A 10,976-nucleotide genomic window follows, 5' to 3' on the forward strand; every position below is an offset into this window, starting at 1 on the left:
ACTCTCTTGAGTGGAAGTGGGGACATAGATGCACATCACACCAACCAAAGTATCATCACGCTCTAGCGTAATCCACATCGCTCTCTCATGTATCGAAGTATCATGGTCATGTACACAATGGTGCCAATGGGGTCCCACAGAAATGCATATACCTCTGCTAGAATACTACTCGCCAATAGTAGTTTCCCCAAATATATGAGAATGCCAAGGTAACAACTTGCTACATCTACGATAACTATCTGTACATAACTTGTACTCCTCCACAAGAAGTATATCCACATCTTGATCTACATGAAGGCGCAAATCTCTACGAAACAAATTTTGTTTGGGACTATTGATGCCAGTTTGATGCAAGCCATTGACATTCCAAGTGACAATATGTAAATCCATGTGTCAACCAATGATGAATTTAAAACCTCAAAGGCATACATCAACCATGTCATGGCTACAAGATTGACGATCAACGTCAAGCTCTCTTGATCCCTGGTCGAATTCGTGGAACAAGAGCTAATGGAAGTGCATCCTCATCATGTGACAGTGGTTGTAGGAGCTGTCTTGGGTCAAAGGAGCGAGCATTTGTAAACCAATAACCAAAGTAGCTAGAAGAGTATCGGAGTGAGGAGACTACTGCTTACTTTGACCATACTTGCATGTGTGAGGGATCAAGGTAGTATGGTCCACATGCAAAACCAATGGTAAATAGTAGTAGTCCTTTGTATGTAGCCACTAGATAGCTCCTATGCTCTGTGCTAGTTTGTCTGTAGTGATGCATGATGAAATGCAGCCTGTGGCCAATTCTGGATAGCCTACAAAATGTGGTGAACAACAAAATCCATCAGTGAAACCTTTGCCCATGTTTAGCTGGCGATGGAGAGGCTATGAAGGATTGAGGAACATGAGGGGTGGTGGGGCTCACAGTAGAGGTGGAGAGGATGGAGTGCCATGGGTGAGGGTGGGTGATGGTGCTGCAGTGTCAGTGGGTGGGGGTGGAAGGGGTTGGTGTAGATGGCAGAGGTGGGATGTCACTCTCCATAGCCAAATGTGAGGTAGCCTTGGGCGGATGCCGCAATGTAGAGGGTATGATATGTAGTGGCTGAATCGATTGAGTAATTGAAAATCAGGGAGACTATCGGCTATCAAAGTGGTGGGTTGGGTGTTGTTGGAGGTTGTGCCAACCAAAAGGTATGGCGATGACGGGTCTTCTGCCAACCCTTTGCTACGCCTTGAGGTGAGGGACGTATGGCTCAAGGATTCTCTCACCATGTGCCCAATCTGATGGCACTTGAGACAGTGGTCTAGGCGATCGGTAACCACCAACCTCTGTATATGTACTTGCTTTGTGGTGGGATCACGAAGTCATACTGTGTTTGGGAAATGTGTGTCTCCAAGTGCCGATCTTTGTAGCTAGTGAACCAGGTTCACTAGTTATACCAGGCGTGCCAATCTTTGTAGCAAGTGAACTTGGTATAACCAGGCCCCTCCTAACGGCTATACGAGTAACACAACTTGAAAGATGGATAGAGAGTGATGGAAAGGAGAGAGAGAACCGAAAAACGAGGGATTTGTTGTTCACGGCCAAACTCTTGAACGTCGAAGTTTGGTGTCCATTGCTCTAAAACCAACAACCTAGTCCCTTCAACAATAGCAGAGCGGCTGTAGAGAGACTTGGCGCAATGGTCGTCTAAAAGCTGCACTTGAAAGATGCCACGACCCAACATGATGAGCTCTAAGATGTTGCCTTTGGAGCCATCGATGGCAGACTGAAGCCACTCTCGAACTGTGTCGCATGAAGGGGAGAGGTCGACCATGCGTCCAATGAGTGTCCGGCCCAGGTAATGTCTAGTGGCTGCCCCGATACTGGCTATGTCCTCTGTAGTTAGGTCATATATCTAGTTGAAGGGTGCGTGGGTAGTCGTCTTGACACTTGGTGCAGCTGTGGTGGCTACCATGGGGCAAGAACTAACTGAGGGTAAAAGTTTGATATGTCGAATCTCTCTCTCTCTCTCTCTCTCTCTCTCTCTCGTAAGGATAGGTCTGGAGTTCGAGGCTTGTTGGAGAGATCTTTGATGCCTCTTGGGACTGTACCGACGACGAGTTCGAGGGTTGTTAGAAAGATCTTTGATGCTTCTTGGAATTGTACCTATGACTTGAAATTCTCTTGTTCTCGCTCTTTTCTTGCCCCCCCCCCCCCCCCCCCCTCAATGGCAAGTTCATATTTTCGAAGCATTGAATAGTCTAGCATGCTAATATCCATTGGAAAGGTCTACATGGTTTATTAGACACTTGTGGAAGCTTAATTTTATAAGAGTAGATTAAATACCTCAAGCACCAAACAATCTACCAATGATTTTGGAACATAGATTAGTGCAATAAGTGGATCCGTTGCAATGTGGACTCTCCCCCCCATAAATTGAAAATTTAACTTTTGCTTCTTTTGCGTCGGCCAAAATTTCCTCTTCAAGGCTGTGTCTTGAAGCTCTCTGAGAGCTCTATTGTTAATTTATTGTTATGTGGTGAAGAAGAGAGTTTTTGTAGACTCCAAATGTTCCTTGTTTGAGTCTCATAATCTCAATTATCTACCCCCCCCCCCCCCCCCCCCCCCCCCCCCCCCCCCCCCCCCCCCCCCCGCGCGCCTTCCTCTCTCTGTCTCTCGCCCCCAGGGCTATTGGAGTCATGTAATTGGATACCTTTGAGAGTGAGGTTAGAGCATCATGTTTATTTTGACAAATTCGAGCCTACTGATAACTTGATTTGTGAACTTCCAAGATTGAATGGTTTGTGGTAAATAATGAAGAGTTCTATAGGATATGGTATCTCATAACATATAATCATGTACCCAATCTTATTGAAAGATTCCTTTTGAGGGTGGGTGGGTAGTTAAAAAATCAGATACTTTGAGCTATTTGGATTAAGCGTGCTAAATTTTGTTAACTTAAGCATATAACTAGTTGCAAACATTAAAGAGAATTGGGCATGAGTTCAATTATGGTTCACCAAACCTTTCAAATGTCCGAAGCATTTCTAGACTCCAAAACCTTATGGTGTTAGGGTCCTCCAAACTAACCGATATAGGGAACCCTCATAGTTAGGCACCAATTATAGGTCACAAGTAGGCTTACCCCAACACACATTATTCTCTTTTTGATATGCACATGTTGATCACATAGTAACATCGTATTTCATCCCATGAGATGGTTAAACATAGTCTATCTAGCTTTGCCATCATTTCAAAATCAAGAACATAAAGCCTGTTAAAATCTCATGCGAAGATTTTTCAATAGGCTCTTAATTTTTATGCATAACCTCCTCATAAAGGGTTCCTTGTTCATCACGGCAGCTTGGAAGAAGAGCAACATGGCAGCTTGGAAGAAGAGCAACCCACCAAACAAAACATATGTGGTGACATATCAAGATATGTACACCAATGGGCTTCATATCATCTTCAAAAGCACATAATTCAACACTTCTTTTAATCAAGATAGAATCCATGAATGCAAGTCACAAGTTTTGACCCAAAATCTTGTATATTCTCCTAAAATTGCGTATTTTTATGTAAATCTCATCAAGCAAGCTAGATGTCTATCACTACCCGCTTGGTTGAAAAACTTTAATTTTCTTCATGTTTTTAAGTTACTCTGATTTTTTTTTTCGAGTGCTCACATCTATATGAAGACAAACAGTAGAACTATATATCCCACATAGCCGTCACTTGCATAGTGACACTTGCACAGTGCTTATGTACTCTATTTACATGTATAATTTATTTACATTTGGTAGTTATAGAACGTTTGAAAGCCTCTAAAATTCCCTAAGGTGGCCCGCATCATTTCTAGAAAACCCATCACGATGGTGAGCTAGCTTTTTAATGAAAGCGTAAAGATGGTTGCAACTTTTCATACCACAAAAGGTTTCAACTTATAAAATTTTTCATACCGCAAAGCAATTTCTAGCATGATGAAAATCCCTCAAAACTTAGTTTTTCTAGACATTGAGTTTGGTAAAATAGATCAAAGCTTGCAGAAATATTAGCCCAAATATTGGTTACCTTGCATAGTCCTCCAAGTACCTTTGTGCGCTCTCTCTCTCTCTCTCTCTCTCTCTCTCATTCATTCTCATTTTTGAACACAAAAAGCCCGCTGATATCCCCCTCCTCGTCTCTTAGCCCCCTCCCCCAAACCCCAATTCCCAACGCCCACATCTATTTGTGCCATTGTGGACATTGTACCCTCTTAGCTAGAGGAACCTCTATTCCTCCCATTTCTTTTTTGAAGATAAGGGATTTTCCCTCACAGCGTCGAGATAGTTTTTTTTGTATTACTTGAGAAGGAAGGAAAGGGGTTGGTGTGTGTCTTTGAACGTTTGAGAGAGGGTGAGAGTAAGAGGTTGTGATCTATAGTTCAATGGTTGGCTATTGCTTTTATCCCACAAAGCAATCATGAAAATTGTGGATATGGAAGCTACTTCTTTACATGTTGATCACTTAAACTTTCTTAATCATTTTTAGAAAAAGTATTGTTCAATCCCATTGCATGTGCAATCATGTAAGAGTATCACACAAGAAAAAGGAAAGGGTAAATGCACATAGAGGTAGATTTATGAATGCACACCTTGCACCACCATGCGTAAAAGACCAATTTGAGAGGAGGCATGGTACCTATCCCATACAAAGCACATTATTAAATGGGTGTAGGTATCCAAGCCCGGGGGGGGGGGGGGGGGTATATTATAGTACATATGTATTAGAGGTTAACACTTATAAGAGGGGAATTTTGATTCAATTTTGAGAAAACATTACAAATTTATAAAGAAAGACCAGTAGTTTTATTTCAATCCTCAAATTGTGTAAAGGGGTTTAAAGCTCCAATTGTGCATGATATAGAGGATTTGTTAAGGTACACCTTGAGTATTGAAGTACAATGGATTTTACGAATTCACCAATTTGGGGAACTCATATAACATTAAAAGCAAGTAATTTCCACGGGAGGTCCCATGAGTTAGCATTTGGGCAGTAAAAGAAGTAAAAGTATGAATGGATGTTTACAACCAAGGTATACTCAAAGGTTAGTATCCCATATTACTAAAAGTATGACTTAAGAAAAAGTATGATTGGTTGTTTACAACCAACCTGTACTCAAGGGTTAGTATCCCATAGTTTACAACCAACCTTTACTTAAGGGTTAGTATCCCATATTTGTGGACTATCCATAAATATTATAGAAACATATATTAAGTAAAATTAAAGTAAGTCAATGGTAAAAACAAATCAACTAATTAAAACAAAAATGTGTGTCCGTGTGTTGTTTTAATATTGTTGGAGAATCTAATACTTACTTTTAGGTTCAACGGATTTTAATGATGAAGGGAGAGAGTTTACCTTAAGAGAAAAATAGCAAGGAGAATATAGGTTGTGCATGGCTGATTTCTTTACACAACCACACATTAAAAACATTCTAATCATGTATATAATTCAAAGAGAATACCCAATTAAGATTGACAACTCGATGAGGACCAGAAATTTGTTTGGAGCCGGTTCCCCCTTCAAAAGGACTTGTATTATAATCCTCTCAAAAGAGAGATATGTTACAATACATGTTTGTGCTCTTACTATTTGATAAGCTGCAAGGGTATATCTACTTTAGTAGAATAGATCTCAAAAGTGTTTGTCACCAGATAAGGATAGTGCCTGTAGAAATTCATAAGAAGACCTTTCGAATAACTTTTGGCCTATGTGAATTCTTTGTACTCCCTTTTGGACTTACCAATGTGCCGGCTACCATTAATTGAATGATGGAAAGGCTCTTTAGACCTCATCAAAGCTTCATGGAAGTGTTCTTCGATGAAATTATCATCTACTTAAAAGACTATTGAGGAGCATAAGCAATATCTTCAGGTAATATTTTAAGTTTTGAGAGACAAATGAGATTTATATTAATAAAAAGAAAAGTGAGTTTTTCTTGAAAGAGATTCAACATTTAAGTCATATTATCTCTCAAGTTGGGATCCAAATGGACCCTACAAAGTTGGAGGTAATAAAAGAACGAATCTACACAAATTGAGAATCTTTAAGGAATGTGTACATATTATAGACTCTTTATAGATTTTTTTTCAATTATAGCAGGCTCATTGTATGGTTTGACTAAAAAGAATGGCCTACACCAATGAATGGCCTATACCAACGAATCTACATGAATTGAGAAGCTTTATGGAAATGTGTGCATACTATAGACATTTCATAGAAAAATTCTCATTCATATCAGGCCCATTGTATGGTTTGACCAAAACAAATGTTGAATTTGTATAGTTTGCAAAAGAGAATGAAGCTTTTGAAAATTTAAAGGCAAAGCTTATCTCTCAACTTGTTCTAATATTACTAGACCTTTCAAAGCTTGTTGAGGTCCACTGTGATGCTTGTGGACAATGCCTTGAAGTTGTTTTTCTTCAAGAAGGGCATGCCATAACATACAAAAGTAGGAGGTTGGATGACCAAGAAAAGAATCTAGGCATAAACTCGTATAGTCTGTGAAAGGGAATGAAGCTTTTGAAAATTTAAAGGCAAATCTTACCTCTCAACCCATTCTAATATTACCAGACCTTTCAAAGCCTCGTGAGGTCTAGTGTGATGCTTGTGGAGAATGTCTTGAAGCTGTTTTGCTTCAAAAAGGGCATGCCATAGCATAAAAAAGTAGGAGGCTAGATGAACAAGAAAAGAAGCTAGGCATATATGAAAAAGAGATTTTAGCAATCTTACATGCCTAAGATGCTTGGAAACATTATCTCCTAAGCACTCCATTTATTTTGTGCATAGGTCATCAAAGTCTAAATACTTTTTGACGCAAACTAAAGTGGTGATAAGCAAATGAGGTGGGTAAACTCCCTCACACTTTAATTTTCATATTGCTCATATAGATGGTAAGCACAACCAAGTGGTTGATGCACTTTTACGAAGGCCAAAAGTGAATTTTGTATCAATAGCTAGTTACAATGATCTTTCATCTATGGTAGATGAGTACACTATAGATCCAAACTTCAAAGATGTTATGCCAGCTATTGCCGCTAGGGAAGAAAGAGGAACCATACAGCGTGCAAGGTGGTTATCTTCTCTATGGCAATAGACTTTGCGTTACACATAATTTACGTGAAAAGATTACGTACGAATCTCATGTTCCACCTTATGCAGGGCATAGAGGTATTCAAGCTACTCTCAAGGGAGTAGAGATGTACTTTGAATGGCCGACAATTAAGACAGACATAGCGGTGTAGGTTGCCAAATGCATTATATGTCAAAAGACAATATAATAGAGAGGAGCAGCGTGGCTTGCTTCAATCACTGCCTATACCTGATTCCCCATGGGAAAGTATATCCATGGATTTCATCTTTGGATTACCCAAGTTCATACACGGGAATATGGAAATATGGACAATAGTAGACCGGTTAAGCAAGCAAGCGCATTTCATACCGGTCAAAAAGACTATTAACACACACCTGGAAGGGTATTTTTGAGAATTAGGGTACTAAGTTGAATTTCTCTTTGGCCTACTTAAAGACTTTGTAATGGAAGTGCATCAAAGAGATCAATGGAAAAAGTATTTATCCTTAGAAGAGTATGCGTACAATAACACTTTACATACTTCTTCAGGAAAAGACACCCTTCAAAGTAATTGAAGGAGGACCCAAGATCCCATTGATAGTCTAAGACACTTGAGAACATATTTTTTGCTAATGAGTACAATAGGGATCTTAAAGAATTGATTCAAAATATCAAAGAAGTTATATCCATCCTGCAACAAAAGAAAAAGGTTGCTGCTGATAAGCATACACGAGTCTTGACCTTCAAAGAAAATGATTGGGTAAAGTCACACTACAGGCAAGGGAACACAGGGACGCCCAACGGGCCACCATAAATATTATGCTAAGTTAGCAAAAATATATTATAACCCATTTCAAATTCTTAAGCCTATCAATGAAACATCTTACAAGTTAAGGTTATCAAGTACCTGGCTCATTCATAATGCCTTTCATGTGAACCTCTTGAAACCTTATAAGGATGAGCCACCTAAAGAACCAGTGATCGAGGAGCCACCTAAGTTCCTCAGTTAGGAAGAGACTTTGCAATCAAAGAGCATTCTACGACATGAAGACAAGGTTTTAAGAAGTGGTAAGACTATCCAACAATATCTTGTCAAATTTAAGAATATTTTTTTGAAGATGCAAGGTGGATGCAAGACATCCAGCTAAAGGATAATATAAACCTTGTCAATACTTACAATGAGTCTTGTCAAAGGTAAGAATTAGGGTATGAACAAAGTATATTTTATAAAGAATTTTGCTTTGTTTTGACTCTAAGATTTTTCAAATGTTCATAAGTTTTGTATGTATACCATAAATCAAGCTTGCAGATGCTTAGTCTCTTAAGCATCTGGTAGACCTTGCCAATCTACTATGAAAGATGATTCGGGCTAAGTAAATACATGCTTACAACAACGAAGCCTTCCAAGCACCAAGTGAATCAATCTCACCACTATGGAAGAATGTCGATGGGTAAAAAGGGATCCTCTATTGTAAAGCAACGGGACTAGATACAACATTCTTTTCCCTACCCCATAGTCAAGGACAACTATGATTTCAAGGAAGAGGTAATGTCATAAATTTCTAACATTCTAAAAATATTTTCCAACTTAAATTGGTCACTTAAGTCTTGGGGGGGAAAGAAATTGATTAAGTGCTAATGGACCAACCGGTCAAGGCTTGGGACCAAAAGGGAAAGTTTCCATAAAAGAGAAAGGGTAATTGCTAACTAGTTGTCTCACTCATAGGTATACGTCACAAGGAAGGATAAATGTATCTCTGGCAGCCTTGATCAAAGGTACAAAACAAAGGAGATGACCGAGAGCAATTATAGGAGTCTAAAAATAGAAAGTGATTGTGCTAAGCTCAAGTCATTAGAATAACTCTTTATAGCCCAAGTATGATGTTTGGAAAGCCTTAGGGTGAAATTCTAACTTGCCACAAATTGTCTAAATTTAGCAGGTTTTGAGAGTAGCTTGGTGGCACCTCCAAAGCACTATGCTAAGGTTTTTCACAGGAGGTGAAAGTGTTAAAGTCCAAAGGATGAGTTTTATTTTTATCAAAGTTTATTCTAATTTAATAGGTTCTAAATTAGCAGGTAGATAATAGCCTCGGGTCTCAGCTTCATAAGCCTGCAATTCAATAAAGAGATAAGTTTATGATTTTTATTAAATGAAAGGGAAATGCTAAAGACTAAGGTTAAATCAATCCTTCCTCATCTAGTAAGTTGATTCTAGTCTTTGTTTACTAAGCTTGACTAGGCCATATGTCCAACCTAGCACACACGTGCATCAAGTGAACTTAACAAGTTGTGTGAGCGTGTGTGGTGTCTTCACTTGCCAAGAAGAGTCCAAATCTACAAAGGGGTGAGTTCTTTATGCATAGCATGCTTGAGTTGCAGTATGAGGTGTTCCCACCTCATTGGTCAAGTGTGAAGCATTCTAATTCAAGACTAGTTACATCGTTACACAATCATATAAGGAGGGGCTTGTGGGGATTTTTGGGTCTTCTTGCTCCTCTCACACACTCTCTCAAGTGCCCAAGTTAGAAAAGAAAGCTCCCTCTCTCCCTCTCTCTCTCTCTCTCTCATGGGAGCTCTAGAGACAGACTCTATGCTCAAGCTCTTGGATATGGATGCAAATCCAAGCCAATAAAAGTTTCTCCTTCTCCATCTCTACTATTCTATTATGCTAAGTCCTAAGAGTTTTCCCATGAGCAAGCGTATGCAAAGAGTCCATTCTCTTGCTTGAAAAATACTTATTTTCACCTTCATCTTCCTCTTTCCCCTCATTTCCTTTCTTTTTGCTGGGGTGTTTAGGGTTTGAGAAGGAGGTTTATACCATGGAATCTTGAAGAATTACCTCTTCTTGATTCAAACAAGGCTTCGATGTTCTATCATGGGAACATGAAATCTAGTCTTTATGGTTATTAATTAAGTGCTAGACAGTCCACTCACATTCTATAAGAACTATATTTATTTTGTACTAGTAGAAGGGGTGAACAAAATGGAGATGGACTAGGCCCAACCATTTTCCACAAGCTCAAAGAAGTTCTATGGAATGATCATCTTGTCCCCTTTTGGGAGGTAGCTCCTTGGGAATCTCATCCATAAACACATCTTGAAACTCATTTAGAAATCTAGAAAGTTCTAACTCCTCTTTAGTTTCATCTTTAATTTCATTAGGAACACATGTATCTTTCTTAGACTCCTTGACAAAAATCATGGAACAAGAAGAGATATTTTCATTACTTTGTCTAAAGTTTGAGTTTGTATAAGAGGTATAGTGATGCTTGCACCATTGACATCAAGCACAACCTCCTTGCTCAATAGGAAAAGAGGATTTTCCTCTCAAGATACTTCATGGTGGTAGCCATGCGATCAAACCATGTCGCCCCTACGATAACATCTTCATGCTTGAGTGGAGAGATGAAGAATTTTTCTTTCACATAACTTTGCACATGGAGCCTTAACTTCCCAATCATGAAGTGGTTGATACCTCTTGCCCTTTGAAAGCTCCATTTGCTTGTACCACATCTCCCATCTCAAAGTGATGAATTCCTAGCTTGGAAGCTAGATCAACAAAAATGACTTTGTGAGTAGAGCCAGGGTCAAAAAATATGAAAGCATCATGCTCTCTTACTTTTCTCCAAGCATAAGTAGTGCTCCTTTGCAATGGCCTTCCTCTTTTAGAGCTTCCACCATGGTGGCTCTAGGAGGGTCATTACGCTCATTTCTCTTGGGATATGCACGGGAAGACATGACCTTGATCTCCACACTTGAAACACTTGTAATCTTTACGATACTGTTAAAACTCTTCAAGGGAAAGTTTATTTTTACATTTTTAGCCCTTTTATTTTGCCTTTCCTTTGTTGTTGTTGTTGTTGTTTGCCTTGGGATAATTCCTTGTCA

This window comes from Adiantum capillus-veneris, chromosome 14 (genome assembly GCF_014529385.1).
Source record: "Adiantum capillus-veneris isolate H3 chromosome 14, ASM1452938v2, whole genome shotgun sequence".
In the NCBI taxonomy this organism is placed as follows: Eukaryota; Viridiplantae; Streptophyta; class Polypodiopsida; order Polypodiales; family Pteridaceae; genus Adiantum; species Adiantum capillus-veneris.